Source organism: Peromyscus maniculatus, chromosome 6 (assembly GCF_049852395.1).
Source record: "Peromyscus maniculatus bairdii isolate BWxNUB_F1_BW_parent chromosome 6, HU_Pman_BW_mat_3.1, whole genome shotgun sequence".
Classification (NCBI taxonomy): Eukaryota; Metazoa; Chordata; class Mammalia; order Rodentia; family Cricetidae; genus Peromyscus; species Peromyscus maniculatus.
The window spans coordinates 8104749-8118454 of NC_134857.1; the positions used below are offsets into that span (position 1 = coordinate 8104749).

Sequence of the window (13706 nt, forward strand, 5' to 3'; positions counted from 1 at the left end):
CCCATGATGTGTAGATCTGGATATCTCCAAGTTCAATTTCATTAAGCGACCAGCTGTTCTATTTGTCTTCAAGTCCTGGTATTTTGTCTTCTATGTGAACCACACTGTTGTCTTCTCACTGAATTATTTTATTGAATTGTTTAAATTTTCATTTCCAACTTCAAGTCAGCCTATGTTCTTTTCAGTATTTCCATCTCTTCATTGAATTCACTTTTCATATCCCTAATTGTCTTCATTGTTTCATTTAGTAAATTTGTGTTTCCTTGAACTTAATCAAAATTGATTAAGTTCATTCCTGCCCTCTTTAGGTTCATTCAGGTGTTTGTTTCTTCTTTAAACTCCCTGAACTCTTTGAACAGGTTCATAATTGTTCTTTTAAACAGCCTTGAGAGTCCTCTGTGTTATTCCCATTGGAGAACATCGCTGCAGGGATGGTGATATTTGTGGGTGACAGTCTATCTTGCTTTCATATTGGTGTGTTTTCCACTGTGACCTTGATGTTTGGAGTTGGGCCTTCAGTTGTGTGTTTGCTATGAGTTTCTAGACCACCTGTACTATGTGGGCAGTTTTGGTTCTGTTTTCACTGTTGAACTGTCCTGGCTGGTTTCAGATCAGGTAGGAAAATATCTGAACTCAGTTGTTCAGACCCTCGGTGTTGGTTTGTGAGTAGGGAGGCTGGGATCATTCTGTTTCAGTGGCTACCAGGGCATTGCTAGGGTTGGGGCAGCTTTGTGGGTGCTTGGATGAGGTCTTGGAACAAGCTGAAGGGTGGGGCTAAGTGTCTAAACACTGAGACCATGTGAGTAGTTGCTTGGGCAGAGTACCGGGCAGGTGGAATAGGGCCAAGGGGACTTCCACCAGTGACCTTGCCTGTGGCTGGCTGCTGGGGCTGCAGCCAGGAAAAACTTGGAGTGGGGTGGTTAGGGGACTTATCCACAAAGTCTACAAATGAAAGTATCAACCAAGTCAGGACTGGGTGGACAGAGCCTAAATTTTCTTTATAGAATTAAGTGGTATCTTGCTGCCATCCCCAAATGAAGTTAAATTGCTTCACCTCTGAGGCCAAGATTTTTCCTTTTTCAGGCTAGCCTAACAAATTGTTCATTCAATTAATGAGATAAGGAGCCTGATGTTCACATGACACTCAAACCCTGACAATACTTCACTGAAGATTTCCATCTTTTACAGCACGCCGAGATTCCAGCTCCAGGCGCGTGTTGGGTCAGTAGGTTCTTTCTTTACTGCATGTGCTGGACATTTGAATGTACTCCGGCGCTTCCCATTCATCTCACTTGAGCATCTCATTGCTCTTGGACGATGAGTCACTATGAACACAAACCTTCTCTAGTCCTAGTCATCATGTCTCTTTGGGGATGACGAAGATCATGCCTTTGAGCAGACGAGCCTCCAAGAAGAACGGCCACCAACTACCCTGACAGACTCGCCAGCAGTGATGTTACTCTTCCTGCTGCCTCTGGGGTTGTTTTGTGGTTATAGGCTGCTTTTCCCTCAGTCCAGAGATAAGATAAAACTAAGCAAGAAGAAAGAATTACATCCTGGGGAGCTGGTGAATGGTTCAGTAGGATTAACTCCAGAATCCATGTTAAAAACATATGGTGTGGAGTCTTCGCTGCTGCCTCCGCTTCCGTTGTTGTTGTGGTCACTTCTCCGAAGCCCATCCGCGGTTCAGAGAGCTGCCTCTGTCGCCTCCCGCCGCCATGAAGTGGGTGTTTAAGGAGGACCACTAGCTGGAACACAGATGCGTAGAATCCGCGAAGATCAGAGCGAAGTACCCCGACCGGGTTCCGGTGATCATGGAAAAAGTCTCGGGCTCTCAGATTGTTGACATTGACAAAAGGAAGTATTTGGTTCCCTCTGACATCACTGTGGCCCAGTTTATGTGGATCATCAGGAAAAGGACCCAGCTTCCTTCTGAGAAGGCCATCTTCCTGTTTGTGGACAAGACAGTCCCACAGTCCAGCCTAACTACGAGAAGGAAAAAGATGAAGATGGATTCTGGTATGTGGCCTACAGCGGAGAGAACACTTTCGGCTTCTGAGGGCCAGTGCTTGCTGGGTGCACCGTTCCTGCTTGTGTATCTTGTAAATAACTGGCTGTTTTCAGCTCCTCTACCAGAGCCTCTTCACACAGACCTACTAGTGCATTTGTAACTGGATTTATTTATTAATATATTGGAAGGTTTTATTTCCTTAGATTAGTAGATTATACAGAGTTTTATTTTCAGTTTTCTTTTTGTGCACTGTCCTCATGGCTATATGCTCCAGGGAACCCGCCTTCTGGGAATCCTATTTAATGAAGATATTTCCATAATGAAGGGAGGTAGGTGTGGTACTCAAGTGAAAAGGAGGGGGTGATGCATTGTTCTGGATTATGGTCCAAGTGTTAGATAGCTAAGCATTAAAAGCACCAAAATTAAATCCTTAGCAATCAGAACACACTTGCTTCACTAGATTTTGCCAACTGCAAATCATGTTGGACTGAGCTAATCTGTTCTTCTTTCTGAGACTATTAAGGTAAATAATTAACAATAAAACTTACTTTTATAAAGGTAAAAAAAAATAAAAAATAAAAGGGTGTGGAAGATAGAGCCATGCAGATTCCTGAGGCTTGCTGGCCAGACTGTGAATCTGGTGAGCTCCAGGCCAGTGACAACCCTGTCTCAACAATTAAAGTGTTTGGCACTGAGGAACACCACCTGAGGTTGTCCTGTAGCCTCCATGTGCACCAAGACATATGTGTACCATATACATATATACACCCCCCACATGAACACAGGAACACACATGCATGCAAATTTGTGTATACACACACACACACACACACACACACACACACACACACACACACACACGAAACATTGCCAGGAGTATGGCCAATGCCTATAGTTTTAGCACTTGGGAGGTGGAGACAAAAGAATCAAGATTTCAAGGATAGTCTTGACTACATAGCAACTTTGAGGCTAGCCTGGGCTATATGAGACCCTGAGAAAGAGAGAGAGAGACAGAGAGAGAGAGAGACAGAGACAGAGAGACAGAGACAGAGAGAAGAGAGAGACAGAGAGAGCAATGAACAGAGGGAGGGAGGAAGATTTGAAGGAAGGATGGACATCTTTAGCTGTAAAAGGGAAACAAACCCCAGCACACTTAAGCATGACACTTGAGAAAAGTGAGGCTCAGAGCAGCCTCTGTGTGACTGCGGCCACTTCCCCTTACAGCAGGGTCCACACTTCCAGCCTAAAGGGTTTCTGATGTGGAAGTTAGGGATGTTTTCAAACCTTCTTTTTATTATTATTATTTTTTTTCTTTTCTTTTCTTTTTTTTTTTTGAGACAGAGTTTCTCTGTGTAGTTCTGCTGCCCATCCTAGATCTCTTTCTGTAGACCAGGCTGGCCTCGAACTCACAGAGATCCGCCTGGCTCTGCCTCCCGAGTGCTGGGATTAAAGGCGTGCACCACCACTGCCCGGCTCTTTTTATTATTCTTTGTGTCTTTCATGTCGTGCATCTCCATCCCATTCATCACTCCATCCCTTTGTATCTATCCCTTGTCCTTGCACACTACCTGCCAAAATAAAATGAAATAAAATTTAAGAAAAAAGAAAAGAAAAATCTTGTCATGAAAGCTGTAATGTGCAATGTGTATTCTTTTGTCCATTTATCTTTACTTGCAAGTGTTCATTGCAAAGAGTCATTGGTCTGGTTTAAGGTCTCTGGTTTCTACTACTCTATGGGTGCTGGGCCCTCACTGGAACTCCTCTTGGTTACCCTGCTGTTGCCCTGTGTTGTGGAGATCCTGCAGCTTTGGATCTGTAGGACAGGTCCCTTCACATGCTGCAGCAGCTCACAGATGGGGTGGGCCAACTCATAACCCTGGTTCTAGGCCTGGGTAGTTGCAGGGTCAGTCAGCCCACCAGCTCCCACCACCACCGCCACCACCACCACCACCACCACCAGGGTGAGCACTTTAGCATCACCCTGGCCAGTTCACCCTATGCAGCAATGAGCAAGGTACTTTAATGCCCTCAGGGTTGACTCACCCACACCTACATTAGGGATTTTAAGGACACAAATTGGTGGGAAATTGTTGAAAAAAGAAAAATGATTAAAAATTTTAATAGTACACTCCAGCTCTTACTCCATGTCTCTCTGAGCTCCCTCTGAGAAGCCCAGCCCAGAAGGACCTCTCAGTGCTTATTTTACATGCAAAACAGTTTCACTTCTTCTTTAAAATTCTAGTGATTGGGGCTGGAGAGGTGGCTCAGGGTTAAGAACCTGGGAGTTTTCTAGAGAACTTGGTTTCAATTCTAGTATCTCCAGGAGATCTGATGCCCTCTCCTGGCCTCTGGAAGCACTGCACACAGGTGGTGTACAGAAATACTTGCAGATAAAACACCTATTAATTAAAAAAATCTAGTGTTGATGTCAGAACTTCCTACAAAACCATGTGTAACTCCAGTTCCTCTCCTGGCCTCCTTGGGCACCAGGCACACACATGGTGCAGACACATGCACCCACCCATACATATAAAATCAAATTTAAAAAAAAGTGTGGGTTGTTCTCTCAGTTCAGTGAAGACTACTATGCGGGTCTATCTAGCCTCGTTCATGTATGGAGATGAGGGGGAACACATGACATTTGAAGAGCAGCTTCGGCCACTGGTGTCTCTGTCAGCTTCAGCCTCATTGAGGATGAGCATGGCTTTAAACTGTGCTGTGATTTATGGCCACAAACACTGGGCACTGTGCAGAACACCCTAAATCATGAGGAACAGTCACCATGAATTTTCAAAGGGGAGAGAATGAGGTTGTAGAGGAAGAAAAGGAGGGAGGGAAGAGAAGTAGGGGAGGAAGAAAGGGTGAAGGATGGACATAAAGAAAACTAAATAAATGCAGTAAAGTAAAGCAACTTTAAAATTGGCTTCAGAGCCAAGCTGACAGTGAACCTTCCTTAACTGTAGTGCTGAGGAACATATTTCACATACTGAGCACATGAACTCAGATTTAAAGTTGAAGCCGCTAAGGTAGCACACGATAGTAATCCTAGCACTTGGGAGGTGGAAGCAGAGAATTAGAGCTTCAAGGCTAGCCTGGACTACATAGAAAAATTTAAGATAGCCTAGTCAAATGAGATTCTGAGATTCTGTCTTTGAAAACACACACACACACACACACACACACACACACACACACACACACACACACACACTGTTTGTCTCTTATATATTAACCTACTACCCATCTCATATCTATCTATCTATCTATCTATCTATCTATCTATCTATCTATCTATCTATCTATCTATCTACCTACTTACCTACCTATCTACTTACCTACCTATTATCTACCTAAAACATGTTGGAGACAAACATTGTTGATATAGCTTTCCATGTTTGTTTAATACTTTGGATTACAGGAATATTTACGAAGTCTTGTTTATTTTCAAATATCTTCAGCAAGATATGTTAGCTTGTGTCAAATAGAGTGGTAACAAAAACAAAAAACAAAAAAAACTTTTGTGGTGCTGACCTCCTCCTGAGTTTGTTACATATGACTGCATCACTTACTAAGAACACCTCATTTAACTTTTTTGTCATTCTACTTAGATTGTTTAACAGTTGCATTTTCCCTAAAAATAGTAATGTTCAATAAAAAATTAAATTGGAGGGACCTTGGGTAAAGTGGATGTGGTGGCACATCCCTGGAAAGTACTCAGGAGACAGGAGCAAGAGGTCTGCTACTCACAAGAGTTCAAGTTTAGCCTGGGATATATGACCCCTGTCTCCAAACAAACACAAAAAGGAAAGACAAGAAAATTGATCCCAAGAATAATGGATGATTTTAGACCTTTCAACTTACTTGTGATTTAAAAAAAAAAAAAAAAACCACGATAAAATAGCTGGGTGGTGGTGGTGGCGGCGGCGGCGGCGGCGGCGGCGGCGGCGGCGGCGGCGGCGGCGCACGCCTTTAATCCCAGTGCTTGGGAAGCAGAGACAGGCGGATCTCTGTGAGTTTGAGGCCATTTTGATCTACAGAGGGAGATCCAGGACAGCCAGAGCTACACAGAGAAATCCCGTCTTGAAAAACAAAAACAAACAAACAAAAGAGTAAAGTGGCACTTGTTTCACTAAAAACAATTTTGATAAGTTATTAGATTATTAAATCAGATTACTGATCTAGGCCTGGCAAGATGGTTCTGTGGGGGAAACGTGAACTCAAGTGCTTGCCACATAAGCCTGATGCCCTGGATTCAGTCCCCAAACGTACTGCAGATGGAGAGCACTGACTCTCAATAGTTATTCTCTGACCTCCACACGGGCATGGTGGCACACCTGTGCTGTACACACACTAAGAATACCTATGAAGTAAGATAATTAAAGCTGCACGTACTGACCTAAATTAGGGGAACCACCAGTCTCCTATGTCCTGGTGACCTGTTTTCAGAGTATAGAGTGGCAGTCTGAAATTTGTGCTTGTATCTTATCCTTGTAGCTTATCTATCTGAAGGCTCTCTCTCTCTCTCTCTGATTTTACTCCATAACTTACAGTGTATGGTAAAAATGAACAAACAAATCCAAACATGCTGCATCCTTTTGTGTGGCTATGACACATACTTTTGTGTGCGATAGTTAACTTCAGGGAGGCGAGATCGGTTTTGGAGTCCATCTTCAGTGCTGGTGCAGGGGTTGTGGAGCAAGCAGCTCATCTCACAGCGGTGCTCCCACTACGTGTGAGACCATTCACATCACTGCAGACCAGGGGATGGAAAGAAAGGCAGGAAGTGGGTCCTTCAAAGATTCAGCCCCCAGTGACCCACTTCTGCCAGCAAGGCTCCGTATCCTGAAGTTTGTTGAACTTAGAAGATATTGTCATAATCTAGGGATAGAACATTCAAAACATGAGCTTGGAGGACATTTCAGGTTCAGATTTTTTTGTTGCCTCTGTCTACATGTTTATGAGAATCAGAGATTTCTGAAGTACTGTTAGTCAAGAAGAGAAAACTGATACAATTGAAACCAAGTTTGAGAGTAGTAATGTGTGCACAGTTTGCAAAATTGATACTTTGTTGCAATGGTACCGGGCTCATTTACCATCAGACTCATCTTTTCCCTGGTGGTAAATGATTTAAAATACTGTTTCCATACTGTAGCCAACATACACAGTAGAATGGTGTTCCTGTTCTGGAGCTCAGTGGGGTTTGCTATGGCAGTAGGGTTTCTCTTGATATCTGGCAGCTTTTCTGTCCAGGACTGCTTCATCCTCTATTTTGACATACAACTCCTTAATAACCCTGATGTCACTTTGAATGTCTGCTCATGCAGCACCTGAAACAGACAACAGCATTAAAGATTGAGTGGTGGGTCCACAGGGTAGCTCAGCAGGTAAAGGCCCTTGCCACCAAGCCTGACAGCTGAGTTTGAGCTCTAGGACCTATATGTCGGAGGGAGAGACCCAACTCCTGAAAGTTTCCTCCACACATGAATGCCTGTACACACACACACACACACACACACACACACACACACACACACACACACTTGCAAGCCCAACCTCAGTTGAAGAGTGATACACAGAGTTTCTGAAACAAGTTGACAAACTGCTGAAATTTATAATAGTGATGTGAGGGTCAGTGTGTACTGTCAACTTGACAGAATCTAGAATTAGTGGGAGGTGAACCTCCGGGCTAACTTGTGGGTATTATCCAGATTGAATTAATTGAAATTGATGTGGGAACACTTTTTTTAGATAGTGTGGTAGTTTGAATATAATTGCCCCCCATAATTTCATCAGGATTGGCACTATTAGGAGATGTGGCTTTGTTGGCATGGGTTTGGCCTTGTTGGAGGAAGTATGTCACTGTGGGGGAAGGCTTTGAGGTTTCCTATGCTCAGGATGTCACCCAGTGTCTTAGTCGACTTCCTGTTGCCTGCAAGATGTTGGACTCTCAGCTATTCCTCCAGCATCATGTCTGCCTGCACACTGCCATGCTCCCTGCCATGATGATAATGGACTGAACCTCTGAACTGTAAGCAAGCCATCACAATGAAATGTTTCCTTTATAAGAGTTGCTCTGGTCATGGTGTCTTTTCATGACAAGAAACCCTAATTAAGACAGATATGGTCTCACTATGTAGCCCCAGCTGGCCTGGAACTTGCTGTACTGACCAGGCTGGCCTTGAACTCACAGATATATGCCTGCCACTGCCTTTTGAGTGTTGAGATTGATGCATGTCTTAATTAGGGCTACTATTGCCATAATAAAACATTATAATCAGCCGGACAGTGGTGGCACATGCCTTTAATCCCAGCACTCAGGAGGCAGAGGCAGGCAGATCTCTGTGAGTTCGAGGCCAGCCTGGGCTACAGCCTGAGTTCCAGGAAAGGTGTAAAGCTACACAGTGAAACCCTGTCTTGAAAAAACCAAAAAACAAAACCAAAAAACAAAAACAACCCCAAAACAAAACCACACACACACACACACACACACACACACCAAAACCACTACCACCACCAACAACAGAAAACACTATGATCAAAGCAAATTGGGGAGAAAAGGTTGCTTTGGCTTCTGCATCATAGTCCATTATTGAAAGAAATCAGGGCAGGAACTCAAACAGGACAGGAACGTGGAGGCAGGAGCTGATGCAGAAGCCATGGAGGGATGCTGCTTATTGACTTGCTCACCATGATTTCCTCAGTCTGCTTCTTATAGAACCAGGACCACCAGCCCAGAGATGACACTGTCCACAATGGGCTGGACCCTCCCCCATCAATCATTAATAAGAAAATGCCATACAGGCTTTCCTACAGCCCAGTGTTGTGGAAACATTTTCTCAGTGGAGGTTCCTTCCTCTTGGATTACTTTAGCATGTGTCAAGTTGACATAAAGCAGGTAGTACAGCAAGACACATCTTAATGGTGAGTGGAATCATCCCCTGGCTGGGATGATGGAGTGAATGGGGCTAGGACCTAAGCAGCAGCAGGAATCCATTTGCTTCCATCCCATGATCATGGGAATTATGTGACAAGCTTCCTCAAACTCTTGCTGTAGCCTTGACATCCAAGCCTCATGGACTGCCCTGAACTGTGAACAAAAACAAACCCTTTCTCCTTTAACTTGCTTTTGTCTTGGTAACTTGTCACATCAACAGGAAAAACAAAAACAACAATAAAACCTCAAGACAATGGCGGGGCAGTGATGGTGGTGCATGTCTTTTAATCCCAGCACTCAGGAGGAAGAGGCAGGTGGGTCTCTGTGAGTTTGAGGCCAGCCTGGTCTACAGAGTGAGTTCCAGGACAGCCAGAGTTGTTACACAGAGAAACCCTGTCTTGAAAAACCAAAAACCAACCAACCAAACAAACAAAAAACCAAAAACTGAAGACAACGGTGATTTAGGAGAGTATTCTGGCAGAGGAGAACCTTTTGGCTGGCATAATAATTCAGGCTTTTGCAAAGTGCATGGGTGGAGCAGGAAGACAGTACACATAGGGAAGTGAAACTGACCAGCAGTTGCTCAGTGCTTTGGTGACAGTACAGATGGCTACTTAATGAGTGTTTCGGGCAGGTGTGTAAAGAGTGACTTTGATAGGGTCTTTTTGGTAACTACAAAAGCCTTTATTGCCACAGTGGGAGAACAGAAATAATTGAAAGTCACACTCAGGGCTTAGAGTCACTAGATTTCAAAGATAATTGCATGCTCATCTCAGGCAGGAAGCCCTGCCAGCAATGGAGTTTTGGGTAGAAAAATGAAGTTCTGATACGTGGATGAGGAATTCTGTGGATAGCTGAAGGAATTTGGGTCCAGACTTGTCTCTAGGCTCCTGCTTTTGTAACCTGTTCCTACATGGAAGGACTCTGCAGAGGTCACATCCATGTGGACAAAAGAAGACCCCCTCAGGATCTGTCTTTTGTTCCTTTCCTGGCTGTTGGGCCAGTAATTAAGGTCAAATTACAGACTAACTCATCTGGAGCATGACTGAAAATGAAAAGGGAAGAAAGATCACACACTGGAAGTAGCTAGGTCAAGGTCACGATTAAGGTCTGTTGTAGAATATTGTTTTGACGTGTGTTACATTTGTTTATGCTCTGGAACATTTGTTTAATGATGCAAAGATGTGTTGCATTCCTTTATGTTGCATTTGTTTAACTCTGTGATGCTGTATTATTGTGCCTGTCTAAAACCCCTCATTGGTCTAACAAACAAAACAACCAAAAGAGAGGCAGGGAAAAGGATAGGTGGGCCTGGCGGCCAGAGAGAAAGAGTAGAAGGAGAAATTTGGGAATGGAGGAGGAGTAAGAAAAGGAGAGAGGACACTAGGGGCCAGCCACACAGCCACACAGCCAGCCACGGAGTAAGAGTGGGAGTAAGAAAAGGAAAAAGCACAGAGGCAAAAGGTAGATGGGATAATTTAAGTTAAGAAAATCTGAAAGAAACAAGCCAAGCTAAGGCCAGGCATTTATAATTAAGAATAAGCCTCCCTGTGTGATTTATTTGAGAGATGGATATCAGGCTCCCCAAAAGAGTAAAAAGATCCCCCAAAAGACTGACAACAACCACCAACAAAGGTCACCGGAGTTAAGGACAGGAGCAGCAAAAGCTTATAATTATGGTCTTGAAGTCAAGCTGAGTACTGCCTGGACTCACTCCATACTGTGACATAGTAGCTTTCTGCTGAGTGTGGCAGTGCACTCTAATCCCAGCACCCCGGAAGCAGGTGCAGGCAGATCCCTGTGAATTTGAGGACAGCCTGGTTTATAATGTCAATTCCAGACCAGCTAAGACTACAGAACAACCCTGTCTCAAAACACAAACAACAACAACAACAAAAGCAGCACCTTGGGGCTTTGCCTTGGACTGAGAGATCCCATCTTACAAGCAGCTTTGACACTGTTTTGAGAGCAAACATAGAAGCAGGATGACTTTGCGCCTCACCGTGCATGCAGACACCACCATCTGTCTGTCTGTCCATGAAGTACAGACTGGATAGATAACTGATACCTACAAGCAGTAAGTGTACAAATTCATCAGGCTTGAACAGGATCACATGTGCACATTGGGCATCAAAGTTGTACCAGGGAAACCAGGCCTGAGCACTTGTAGAGCACGTGAACCTGAGAAATGGTGCCACTTCCCTCAACCAAACCCCATGAGAAGGACGACTCCCACGACAGTGGTAATGGACTGACAGGCAGAGGGCTCCCCAAGTGGTTCAGCTCTATTTGGTGACCTCAGCGGACTTGGCTGACTCCGATTGCCATCTGTCTGTCTGTTCATCTGTGTGGCCCTTATTCATCCTGCCCTTCATCTGTATGGCCTCTAGGGCATCACACCTCACTTCTGCAGCTTAACTGGATCCTGTAGCCTGAATTCTATAGCAGAACTCCAGCAGATTCGTTTTCTGACTTTTACAGAGATCTGCCCTTATCAGCCCTCTGCCTTTGGGCTAGACCTTCTGGGACTCCTTGAATTCAGTCACAGTCTCATTAACCCTTCATAGTCATTCTGTAATGTACATGTACACATATATTCATATAAACATAATTACCGTGTGACATGTAATATATGGCCTGAGAGTTAATATTAGTAGTTAAGATTGAAATACACCCATGTCAGCCTCAGTCATCACTTTGGACCACACGTTGAATTGTTTTGTTTTTGTTTTTGAGACTCTTATGTAGCCCACGGTGGCTTGCAACTCACTGTGTAGGTGATAATGGCCTGAACTGCCTCCACCTCCAAAGGGCTTTGTCTATAAGTTGTTTTAGTAAGGTGAATCTTTAGGGTGAAGCTAAAAGCCTGAGGCTTTCAGGACTTAGGCATATTTGGGAAGATTATCAGTTGGCAGATTCTCACCCCCCATGTCTGTCTGTCTGTCTGTCTCTGTCTCTGTCTCTGTCTCTCTCTCTCTCTCTCTCTCTCTCTCTCTCTCTGTGTGTGTGTGGGTATGAGTGTATAATGAAAATGAAACCTGTGTTTTTTGTCTATTAAATAGACTGCTTTATATACTTTTGCATTTTCTGAATTGAAAATAAACTGGCTGCTTTCCTGCTTTTATAAGACTTTACATATACTATATGGCATGGTGTCTTAGTCTGTTTTTTGGTCCTATAGCAGAGTACCCAATAATTTAGAAAGGGAAGAAGTTTATTTAACTCATGCTTCTGGAGACTGGCAGTCCGAGATTGGGGGGCTCTCCCTGGTGAGAGCCATGTGCTGCATCACGATGTGGTGGAGTGGAAGGGAGAGTGAGCAGGGCAGAAGGGAAACCCGACAGGGCGGGCCTTGTTTCACAACAACTTGCTCCACTGGTAACGGAGCCAGCCCTGCAAGAACTGCATTCATCCCTCTTCAGGAACTAGTCAGCCTTTTCAAGTTCTGCCTCGACACTCTCACAGCAGCAGAGTTTCAACACGAGCTTGGGATATATACTGTGTTCTAAGATAAGGTGGGTAGCTTCAGAATGCCAGTTGGATTTTTTTTTTATTACAACCTGTGTCATGAAATAAAACTCTGCTAGTGACTCAGAAGCCCCCCTTACTCCCTGTATCAATCATCCCCTTACTGTACGCCTGGAAGTGACCACTGTCTCTATTTCATTCATGCACCTTTGCTTTTCATTATAGCATGTCAAATAGGTCTGTGTGTTTACACTTTATAATTAATTTAGTTTTTTTCAGTCTTTAAAAATCATTTTTTAAACTTTTTTTTACTTCTTTTTTAATTTTTAAAATTTTTTTTTACTGTCTAAAAATCATTTTTAAGATTAAAAAAAATCTCATTTCTCTCAGTCTCTGTCCCTCCTTTTCTGAGTCAATTAGTGAGAAAACTAGATCATTGTCCCACAATCTGAATTTTGCTGAGTATACGACCATACATAGTATTTCTTTAGAACTTTTAAAAAGTTATTATTTTGTGTGTTTGGGTGTTTTGCCCACATGTATGTCTATGCACCATGTGTGTGCCTGGTGCCCCACAGAGGCCAGAAGATCCCCTGGAAATGAAGTTAAAGATAGGTCTGAGCTGCCATGTGGGTGTTGACAATTGAACCCAGGTTCTCTGGAAGAGCAGCCATCTCTCTAGGCATCATAAATAGCATATCTATGCTCTCTGCATTTCTTGTACATGCATGCAAATGAAGGTGGAGACCAGAAGTCAACCCTCAATGCCTTTCCTCAGTCATTGGGACCTAGGGCTCATTGATTCATCCGTGCTGAATGGCTAGAGAGCCCCACAGATCTCCCTGGCTCTACTTCTCTAGTGCAGGGATGGCAAGTATGCTCCATTCGACTTGATTTTTTGGAGGTGCTGGTGTTTGAACTCACTACTTTATGCTTGTGCAGCAGGCACTTTACTCCCTGAGCCATCTCCCTAGTCCTGACTTCCTGGTTTCTATCTTATCTTTCTTCTGATCTATCTATCTCTATCTCCATCCATCCATCCATCCACCTATCAGCTATCTCCTATCTATCTATCTATCTATCTATCTATCTATCTATCTATCTATCTATCTATCTATCTATCTATCTATCTATCTGAGACAGGATCTCTCTATATTGCTCTGGCTGTTTTGGAACTCATTATGTTGACCAGGCCAGCCTTAAACTCACTAGGAGGCTCCTGTCTCCTAAATGCTGGGATTAAAGTGTGTGCCATCATGCCTGGCTGCATTCCTTGTACTCTTAAGTTGAATC

At 43.8% G+C, this 13706-nt stretch overlaps 1 protein-coding gene and 1 pseudogene across 1 annotated transcript in view; one reads left to right on the plus strand and one right to left on the minus strand.

Annotated features, from left to right (window-relative positions):
- Positions 1-13706, minus strand: part of Znf639 (zinc finger protein 639) — a 194549-nt gene that overhangs the window by 166172 nt on the left and 14671 nt on the right. The gene's annotated exons all lie outside the window — the stretch shown is intronic.
- Positions 1719-2592, plus strand: LOC107401812 (gamma-aminobutyric acid receptor-associated protein-like 2 pseudogene; annotated as a pseudogene).